The sequence below is a fragment of the Chinchilla lanigera genome, unplaced genomic scaffold (assembly GCF_000276665.1).
Source record: "Chinchilla lanigera isolate Chin_1 unplaced genomic scaffold, ChiLan1.0 scaffold00009, whole genome shotgun sequence".
In the NCBI taxonomy this organism is placed as follows: domain Eukaryota; kingdom Metazoa; phylum Chordata; class Mammalia; order Rodentia; family Chinchillidae; genus Chinchilla; species Chinchilla lanigera.
Window position 1 is genome coordinate 23582392 of NW_004955410.1, and position 10291 is coordinate 23592682.

A 10291-nucleotide genomic window follows, 5' to 3' on the forward strand; every position below is an offset into this window, starting at 1 on the left:
CAGCTGCTGTTTCAGACAGCTTCACTGTCAGTTTCAGGTTAGAAGCCACAATGAGGGGAACACAGGTTCAAAATTCCCCAATGAGGGGAACACAGGTTCAAAATAAGAACTAGAAAGTTGGCTCTTTGGCAAAAGCCAAGTACTAAACTAAACATCAAAGATGATCTAAAAATTTTTAATTGTGGTAAAATTTACATAAAAAATACCATTTGGACCATGTCTACAATTCAGTGGCATTAAATACACTCACAAGGTTGTGTAACGATTACTACCTTTTTTAAATCCAAGACTTTGTCTTCACCCCCAATATAAACTGTGTCTTTATTTGTCTGTGATTTTTCATTGTCTCTATCCCCTATCCTGGGGTAACTTCTGTTCTACCTTCAGTCTCCTGTAAATATGTCTTTTCTAGGTAACCTGTGTATGCAGAACTCTACATTCGTCAATCTGTTTCTGGCTTGTTTCATAAGTAGGATGTTTTCAAGGTCCATTTGTGTTATGTCTTGTGTCAAATTTCCTTCATTTTGATAGCTGGATACTATTTCACATTGTGCTTAGTCCATTCATCTGCTGATGGACAGTGGGGTTGCTTTCATGTTTTGACTATTGTGAATAATGATGCTTTGAACATTGGGTACAGACATCAGTTTGAGTCTTTTGGGTAAACACTGAAGTGACATAGCTGGGTCGTGTGGTGTTTTGAGATGCCACTTCATCCTTTTTGCCATTGGCTAAACACTTTACATTCTTGACAGCAATGTACAAGAGTTTCAATTAATGCACACCCTTCCCAATACTCGGTATTTTCTGTTTATTATTAATGTCATCATGTGACTACATCTCACTGTGCTTCTGACTTACATTTGCCTAATAGCACTGAACATCTTTTCATGCACTTCTTAGCCATTTCCACATCTCCTTTGGAGGAATGTCAATTTAGTCCTTGACTCATATTTAATTCATTTTTGTTTTGGGGGTATAGGAGGAGTTCTTTATATATTCTGGATATTAATTTCATGTCAGGTATATTACTTGGAAATATGTTCTCCATTCTGTAAACTGTCCTTTTGCTGTTTTGATAGGGTTCTTTGAAGCTCAACTGTTCTTAGTTTCTTAGTTTTGATGAAGTCCAGTCTATCTAATATTTTTATTTCTTGTGCTTTTGGTCATATCAAAGGTCACTTTTAAAGTTTCAATTAGAAATTGAGCATTTACTTCCAATAACTACTGTTACAACCTGACTCTGTCTCCTGTTAACCCTTGCCATCGCATGTGTTAGCTTGGTTTACAGGATACCATGGCTGGTGAGTAATCTCTTTTATAATCACCAGGATTCTTAAAGTCTCATAAAATGTGTTTGTTCTAGTGAGCCCTTTTCCAACAGCAGTATGTCATCTCATCATTTCTGTCCTGTGGCACAAAAGAGGAGAAGGCCTTGGTAACTGATGCCCAGGTTCCCAAGTAGGACTGGGTTGTTCTGTTATACACACATTCTAAGAACACTGCACTGGAGAAGCATGTACCCAACTGTGTCTTTTATTCCTGTATTTTAAGAGATCAACTCTAAGAGCTGGGTGTGGTAGTACACCCCTGTAATCTCAGCATTTGTGAGGCTGAGGTAGGAGAATCAATATAAGTTCGAGAACAGCCTGGGCTACAAAGTGAGCTCAAGGTCAGCCTGAACTGCATAGAGAGACCCTGTCTCAAAAAGACAAAAAAAAAAAAAAAAAAAATCAACAGTATTTACTACTTAGGGTACAATTAATAAAATGTATAATGTGTAAGTCAATGCTGAAAATCACTCTCCCACTGTACTAAATATGTGTTAAATCTTCACCAAAATGAGACATCTCAAAATTTGAAAGTATCTGACATTACCTGGATCCCAGTTTTTTCTTCTCTTCCTCTTCTTCTTCTCCTTTCTTCTGCTCCTCCTCCACCTTCTCCACCTTCTCTTTCCTTCTTTCCCCTCCTCTTCCTCTTCTCCTTTTGTGTAGGAACATGTGCACATGCACACACACATGTGTATGTGTACATGCTTAGGATTCAACTCAAAGCTTTCTGCATGCTAAGGATACACTCTACCACTGAGCTACTCCCCCAGCCACTGGCTCCCAAATTTTTATTTTATTCTTTCATATATTTAATCCAAAAGGGTTAAAAGTGGGAAGGAATACATAGAAAGGAAGGCGATTAGGGGCTGGGGATTTAGCTCAGCGGCACAGCGCCTGCCTGGCAAGTGCAAGGTCGTGAGTTCGATTCCCGGTATTGGAAAACAAACAAAAAAACAACAACAACAAAAAAAAAAAACAAAGAAAGGAGGTAATTGAAGCTGTACCCCAACAACAAAAATGAATTAAATATGAGTCAAGGACTTAAATAGACATTTCTCCAAAGGAAATGTGGAAATGGCTAGGAAGCACAGGAAAAGATTTTCAGTATTATTAGTTATTAGGCAAATGTAAATCAAAAGTACAATGAGATGTTCCCACATGATGACATTAATAATAAACAAAATACCAAGTGCTGCAAAACTTGTGCATCAGTTGAAACTCTTGTACATTGCTGGCAAGAATGTAAAGTGCTTAGCCAGTGGGAAAAAGGATGAAGTGGCATTTCAACCCAGTAGATGAAATTTTAATCTGAGGAATATGTAGGTAGACCAGAAAGCCAATCCCAGCCTCTGAAGTAGAACAAATAGTCCAATAGTCCTTCATGACCCTGGAACTAGCCTTCTAAACCATCCAGTCCTCTCCTTAGGGGTCCTTATCACATTCTATCTCTAGTGGATTCTAAATATTCAGGAGCTTGGGTCATGGCTTAATCCAAAACTGAGAGGCAAGAAAAAGCAAAACACCATGTGTACATTCAGTCAGCACTACCACACCCGTTACTCATTCATGGACTATGGAGACTAGTAAGCATATCCCAGATATGCTGTGACTATGCTTTTAATAATTTTTTATAGTAAAAATAAAGTAGCCCAGACAAAAATAATACACAATTCACAATAACCATAAGCACAAGCATCTCAACAACTGTGTGGCAGTACAATGACTTAAAGATCTGAACCTCAACAGGAAATCAGAAAACATCACTCAGGAAAGCCATTCTAGACATATACAGAATAGGCTTTTCTGGGAAAAGAATACTTAGGACTCTTGATATAAGCTCTCTGAGAAATTAAATGACTCTGTAAAATGCCAGCAAGTCACAAATCTATGTTACCTTTTTATGTCACGTTGGTAATTGCCTTCTGAACCTTAGCATCAGAATCTTTACCTACTGCCTTGGGTTGTCTTGTGGATAGTTCAGCTTTGTCAAATATGGACCCTTGTGTCTTGGTCCTAATTTAGAGTAGGAAGGCCTAACAAACTTTTGAGTAAAGAAAAATAAGATAAATATTTTTGCCTTTGGGGTCTAAAAGGCAAAATCTAAGGTGTTATGTAGTGACTTCTATAAACATTTTATATGTAATCAAAGATTTTTGGAAAAACAAAAATAAAACTTATTCTTAGGCAGGTTTGGCATGTGAGCTACAATGCCCTGACCCCTGTGCTGGGGAACTAATCAATACGTGAAGCTTCATGTTGTAAATCACCAGCAATAGCAGATCATTCACAACCAGGGTGCATTTTTGCCATTAGGGGTTCTCCACCAACACAGAATGGAAAGGATTGTGTCCTTAGAGGAGCTGATCATAAGGCCCATTTTAAAGACATGCTGAAACTACCACATCCAATCAAGGGATAGCTAGCATGGCATGCTTTGTATTTTATTACCATTGTCTCAAGTTGCACAGTGAGGATTACTCAGAAATAATGAAATGTTTTGGGGAGGGCTCAGGAAGTCCAAGATCGTCCTTGCCATCCTGGCCTTGTGACTGTACTGAGAAGTGCAACATGGTCATGTTGTTACTATGCTCATGCTAGTGACAGCCAAGCAGCTCAGCGAGGTTACAAGAATGAATGAGATAATGTCTGTGAAGTGCTTTGAGCACTTGAGAAGAAATTTTCTTTGTAATTAGAAAGTAATGCTGCATTATTACAGTTATTATGATTATCACCATTATTAAAGGTAGATCCAGGAGACATGGCCCTTCCAATGGGAGAAATTGTGAATAAGGTCAAGTAACTCATAAAGGAAGTGGTTCATGCACCAATTATGAGCTTCCAGTTTGTAATTACAGTATACTGGGTGGCTTTGCAGACACCAGTTGGTTATTCATCCAGAAGAACAACCCTCTGCATCTGTAATAGCTCCCAATATATGCCAAACACAGAGGGAACAGTAGCAAGTCATGTGTGACCCCCAGGCTTTAAAGTGAAACCTAGTAAAGTTGAAGTAATTCAGTTGTTACCTAAGGATCATCTTTAAATTTACCCAGAAACACAGTAAAACTTTTGTTAATGAGGAACTTTAAACAAAGAAAACAGTGTGAGTCTTGTATGAGCAAAAGGAGCTACATATTTATTTCATTCTTCTATTACATTAAATGTTGAGATGGTTTTTACTTATGTCCCATTGATCTACAATGCAAGTTTGATGTTATTCTCTTTGATTCCCCAAATGCTCGTGTTATTTTGCCACATCTCTGGCTCCAGAGAAGTAAAAATCTGAAGGAATGAAACTAAAGAATGAAGAGTGAACAAAAAGCCAGGGGAGTTCATGGAGTCCTGAGGTGAGCCCACAGTGAGACCTGACGTGGGCCCAATGACAGCCCATGACTCACTGAGGCCTGAATAGACACTGGGACCCGAGAAGGGCCTGCCCAGCAGCCAGCCTCCCATCCTCCAGGTGTGCTCTTCAACCAGTGTTCTCAGCACTTTCAAAGGATGGAGAACAAGCTCTAGTTTAATCAGAACTCAGGGAATCAAAGCTGGAAAGCAAAATGCATCACTAAGAACACTTGCATCTCCAGACCTGGGAAAGCTTGGTTGTGTATCACTTTCAACACTCCAGGAACAGCTAGTCCTGCTTCCTGTAACTTACTCCCTAGCCCGGCCCAACATGTAGCCCTTCAAGTTCCCTTTTCCAGTTGCCCATTCTAAATGTGTGGTGGAGTAACTGTATCCACTTAAACAGAGTGACTTATGCAGGAAGAGACATTTTTTAAGTCTGTGATAATGAAACATTTTTACAAAAACTAAATCAGAAAAATGAAAATTAATAGGTCTCCTTTGTCATCCCAAATAAACCCAGCTTTATCAAGCCCTAGCATATAAAGTTTATCTATATTCTATAAATTATATAGCTGACCTTATTAAATTAGTGAAAGTTGATGGGAAAATTGGCAGAGCCTTTTAGACAATAAAATGTTAAAAAGCCAAGTATGTTTGAGGAGGAGTCAGGAATTGCATTTTAATCTTTCAACCCTTAATATTTGTAAAGTGCTCTAGAGTTCACAGACAGTGTTCCCATGTCCCCTTTCATTTAATACTCGCAGTACATGAGTTGCATATTATTATCATTTCTATTTTCCAGCTATCGAAAGTGTGGTCCAGAGGGGCAAACTGATCCACTAAGATCATTCAACCATGTAGTGATAAAGCTGTGGATAGAATTAGTTTGTTCAAGTTTGGCTACTGTAGGAGATACCCAGACAAAGGAGACATTTATTGCTATCTAATTCAATTGTCTGAGGATAGTCTTATCATAAATGGAACCAGGCTACTATGACAGTTCCACCATGCGGATGACCCAGGTTCAGTCCATCTTACTGTTCGTCAGCTCATGACTTCCATCCCATCATGTAACCTAATGGTCTCAGCTCCTGTTATCACATCTTACTGCCAGCTAGTGGGAAGGGAAGGGGAGGAGAAATAAAAGAAGTGCTTTTAGCTTCAGTCTAGGAGTGCAAGTAGAAGTTGTACCCATCCCTTCTGTTCTCATTAGCCAAAACTCAAAACTACTGAACAATAAGTATATCAGTTAGAATTCACTAGAATAATAGATTTAACATATATATAATTATATCACAGATACATTATATCATATATGTATGTAGTCATGATTTACAAGGTAGGCTTACCTATAGAGTCAGGTATGGAAGAGTGCAAAGGAGCCCACTGGAGAGCTGAAGAATCCAGTCACAGGTGAAAGACCTGGAGCTCACTGCAAAGTCCTTTGGGAGTCTGTATCAGGAAGCTGGAGAGTCTATGTTGGAATGCTGAAGAGTCCACACAAGCAGGCTGAAGAATCTGTGCCGGAAGCCTGGAAATGGACATCCAAGGTGATGGTAAAGACTGAAGCTCCTCTGAAGAAGTAGAAGCAAGACTTCCTTCTTTCCCTTTTTATTCCATTCAAGCTATGACCTTATTGGTTTTTACCACTCACATCCAGAGTTGGTCTTCCCTCTTCGGTAAGTCCATCGTTCAGCCACACTCAGAATGAGGCTAAGTTAATCTGTTGGATGCTTCTCATTCAAGTTGATACAACAGTTAGCTATCAAAATAGGTTGTACTCAGCTAAATCAGAGACTGCTATTGGTAGGAGACAAAGTATGAAGTGCATATTGGCATCGTTGTCATTTTCAGCACTTACTGTATGTCAAGAATTAGTTAAGGCACTGGAACAGAGAAAGAAAGAAAATGCGCTTCCCTCCCCTCATTTTAAGCCAGTCCATGCTTTCCTCTCCTGTGGATGGAAGACACTTTCTCATCTGGTGGGCAGGATGGTTCGAACCTGAAATCTCAGGCATGGTAGGATGAACAGTGACCCCCAAATATGTTCGCCTCCCAATTCCAAGAATCTATGACTGTTGACTTTATAGCAAAAGGGATTTTGCAATTGTGATTAAATTAAGGGCTTTGAGAGGGTGAGATTATCCAGAATTAACTGGGTGGGTCTACTGTGATCACAATGGTATTTGAAAGAGGATAATAGAAGATCAGAGTAGAAGGCATGAGACCATGGAAGTGGAGATGAGAGTGGTACATCACAATCCAGGGAATGCTGGCAGCCAGTGGAAACTGGAAAGCCAAAGAACTGATTATCTCTTTGATGTGCTTTAAGAAACCAGCTCTGCCAACATCTTGATTTTAGCCCTTTCGGACTCATTTATTACTTCTGACCTTCAACTACAGAGGAATGCATTAATATTGTATTAAGCCATTGTGCATGTGGAAGTCTGTTGCAAGAGAATTAGGAAACTAATGCTAGGTGAGTGGTGAGTCCAGATGGCACAACTCTCAGGAGGCCCTAAGGCCAGGACTTGAATCTGTCTTTACTGGGCTGTGGGGAGATTCTGGTACCACCCTATCCAAAGACATGAGTTTATTCTTTAGAAATGATTTGGAGTCCATGGAACTATTTTCCTTCTTTGATCTTTTTGTTTAGATATTAAAGAAAGAGTCTTACTGCACAGTTGGGCAGGTCACCTGTGGCCTAGCAATCATTGCTTACACATTCTTGGTTTAGACCAGTGATAGTGCACCTTTTAGAGCTTTCAATGATACAAACAGTCCACTGTGGCACGTGTGCCATAGGTTCACCACCCCTGGTTTAGGCCATCTAAGCAAACTCCAGTATTTTTTTGCATTCCAATTGTTTAGTACCATAAAAGACAAGGTTCGATATAAAGTGGCTCTGTACTGCAGCACCTAACTTTCAGAGGTGGGTGGCCTGTGGTTCATTTTTAATAAGTTAAAAAATGATTTTCTCATAAAGGAAAATAGTGGACCAGAAAACTATGACCCACCATTGGAGTACCTATCGGTGAGTCCATAGGAATTGCTGTGGTCTTTGGTCACTGTCTTATAAAAAAATTCCTGCGGTAGCCCTTCTCCCTCTTGTGTGAATATATTGAAGGATGAATCAAGAATGGCCCCAAGCCTAACTGGAATCTTAGGTGAATAAGGAGGTGTGGCTCCAATATTTCTAATGTGAACTACTTAAGGCTAATTGGATTCATGCCCTCAGCTTGGCCATGATGCACTCAAACACAGCAAGAAGTTGAGAATTAGTTTATCCTTTTGGAGAGAAGCCAGAGTCAGATGCTTCATCTGAAGAAACCTGTTGGTTCTTCTTGGTTGGTAACTCATAAGGAAAGAGAAGATATAAAGGATGCATCTGTTGTTAAAAGTATTTATAAGAATAGTCAATCCACTTTGGATTTGGATTTGGTTGAGGATGAATAATTTCTGGTGACAAATATTAGCATTATGTTTCAGAATGAACAAAACACATTTTATAAGTATTGATCTTATGTCATCACTGCATATTGTGTGATCTTAGAGTCATCATTCTGATTTACAGATGAAAAGCTTGAGACTGACAGTGATTAGGTAGCTTGTCTACATTTTCTCAGTGGAAACAGGTAGAGCTCAGACCTGAACTCAACTCTTCAGCTCTGGTTCTGGGTTCTTTAATTGAAACACAAGGCCTCAGTGGTAACATTCAGTTGGTTACCCTCATAAAGCTATCTCAATATGCTGCTTGAGCTACAGTCACAAAGATTTCAGGGGTTATTTCAATTTTGTATGTGCCTGTTTGGTAGAGTTTGGGAGTGTCTTTGGATAGGTTGTTTTCAGACATATTATCAGTGTAAGTGAGACAGGAAGCTAGGGTGTGGTTAAAACTGGCTGGGAAAGGTGTCATGACAACATCCCAGAAGACATGTGCAGAACAGTTCCCCAAACCCTGAATGTGGACTTCTTGGGAGAATTCGAGCAGGGTTGCAATAGGAAGGTCTAATATTGACATTAGCCTGAGGAGTGGCTGATACAAAGACGGTCCATGTTGAGTTTTTGCTTCTGCGTTCTTTTTTGCCATGGAGGCCCACCCTCACGCTGTAGAATATACTTCTTTCCCTACTTTTACCTGACCTAAACTTGCTCTGCAGAGCCTGTTTTTTCCCTTCCTTTAATAAAACTTTCCTACTGTTTCTGCTTGTCATAACTGATTCTTTGCTCAGGACAGAAAGAATCTAGACACCATCTCCTGAAGGAGACTCCAGCATCCCAAACCTGGTAACATAAATGCAATGCTGAATTGCACAATTTCTTTGATTGTTTTTCTCTTTTGATTCCAGGGCATCCATTAGCACACCCCAGAGGTTACAAGGTTTCCCGAAGAACCTTTGGTGACAGTTGTCTATAAATTCACGGTGACCTAGAAGTAATGTAAATTCCCCATTGCTTCTGTGACCAGTATGTCCAAGATTCTTGAAGTTGTTCTGTCCCTTCTTTCCCAATCTGCTCACTTATGCTTCCTCATCACTTAAATCATAGAATAGCCTGTCCAGTAGCCTTAACTAAAGGACCCAGCCTATACCAGGTACTCCTCATGCCATTGCCATTTTTATTTTTTCTTTAGAGTTTCCATCTTTCTTATAACTTCTATATTTGTCTTCAGGTTTCCCTCTCACCTTCTCCCCTGACTCTGTCTGAATATAATGTCTTCGAGAGCAGATCCCTCATGTCTAGTAATCAATTTCCTATCCCCAAAGACTAGAATCCTGCCTATCATGGGACTAGATCCTCAATAAATATCTGTTGAGTGAATGAGATGAAATTTACGTAAATGCTTCTGCTGTGATGCCTCCATTGAGAAGGAATCATGTCTTTTTTACTGGTGATTCTTCCCAAATATTTCTGGAAGTCTCCAGGTGACTTTACATATGATTATGAACCCATCTTCACAATCCTTATGGCCTGAAAAGGGAAAGAAAATCCAAGTGCTTATCTCAAAACTGGACTCTATATGTAAGCGTTGTGCTGAATGTGAGCAGGAAATTCACTACACTGATCCTCATTCTTCTGGCATACAGCAACTGAGTGCCACTTTTTCAAGTGAGAGAGTGGACACATCTTCCGCATTATGATCAGCAAGATGTGAGCCACAGTAAAATTGATAGGGCTCCAAAGTTTTACTGATCCTCCATTTCATATAAAAACTGTCATAGAATGGATCAAGGTGAGTCCCAAGATCTAGAACCATTCATGTTCAATGATCTATAGGCTTTGTTGCTCAAGGTCATCAAATTGGTATCCCCCTTAAGTATATTGGAAAATTATTTCCTATGCAAAGTAAAAACCTAGCTATAATACCACAAATGGAGCTGGGTGTGGTGGTGCATACCCATAATCCCAGCACTTTTGAGAATGAGGCAGAAGGATCACCTCAAACTCAAGGCCAGTTTGGGCTACATAGTGAGTTCCAGGCCAGCCTGAACTACATAGCTAGACCATGTCTCAAAAAAAAAAAAAAAAAAAAAGGAATACCACAAATTGTCTAGTAGTACTGTGTTGTACCAGTTCCATTCCTGTCAGGAAAACCTCCCAGATGTTTT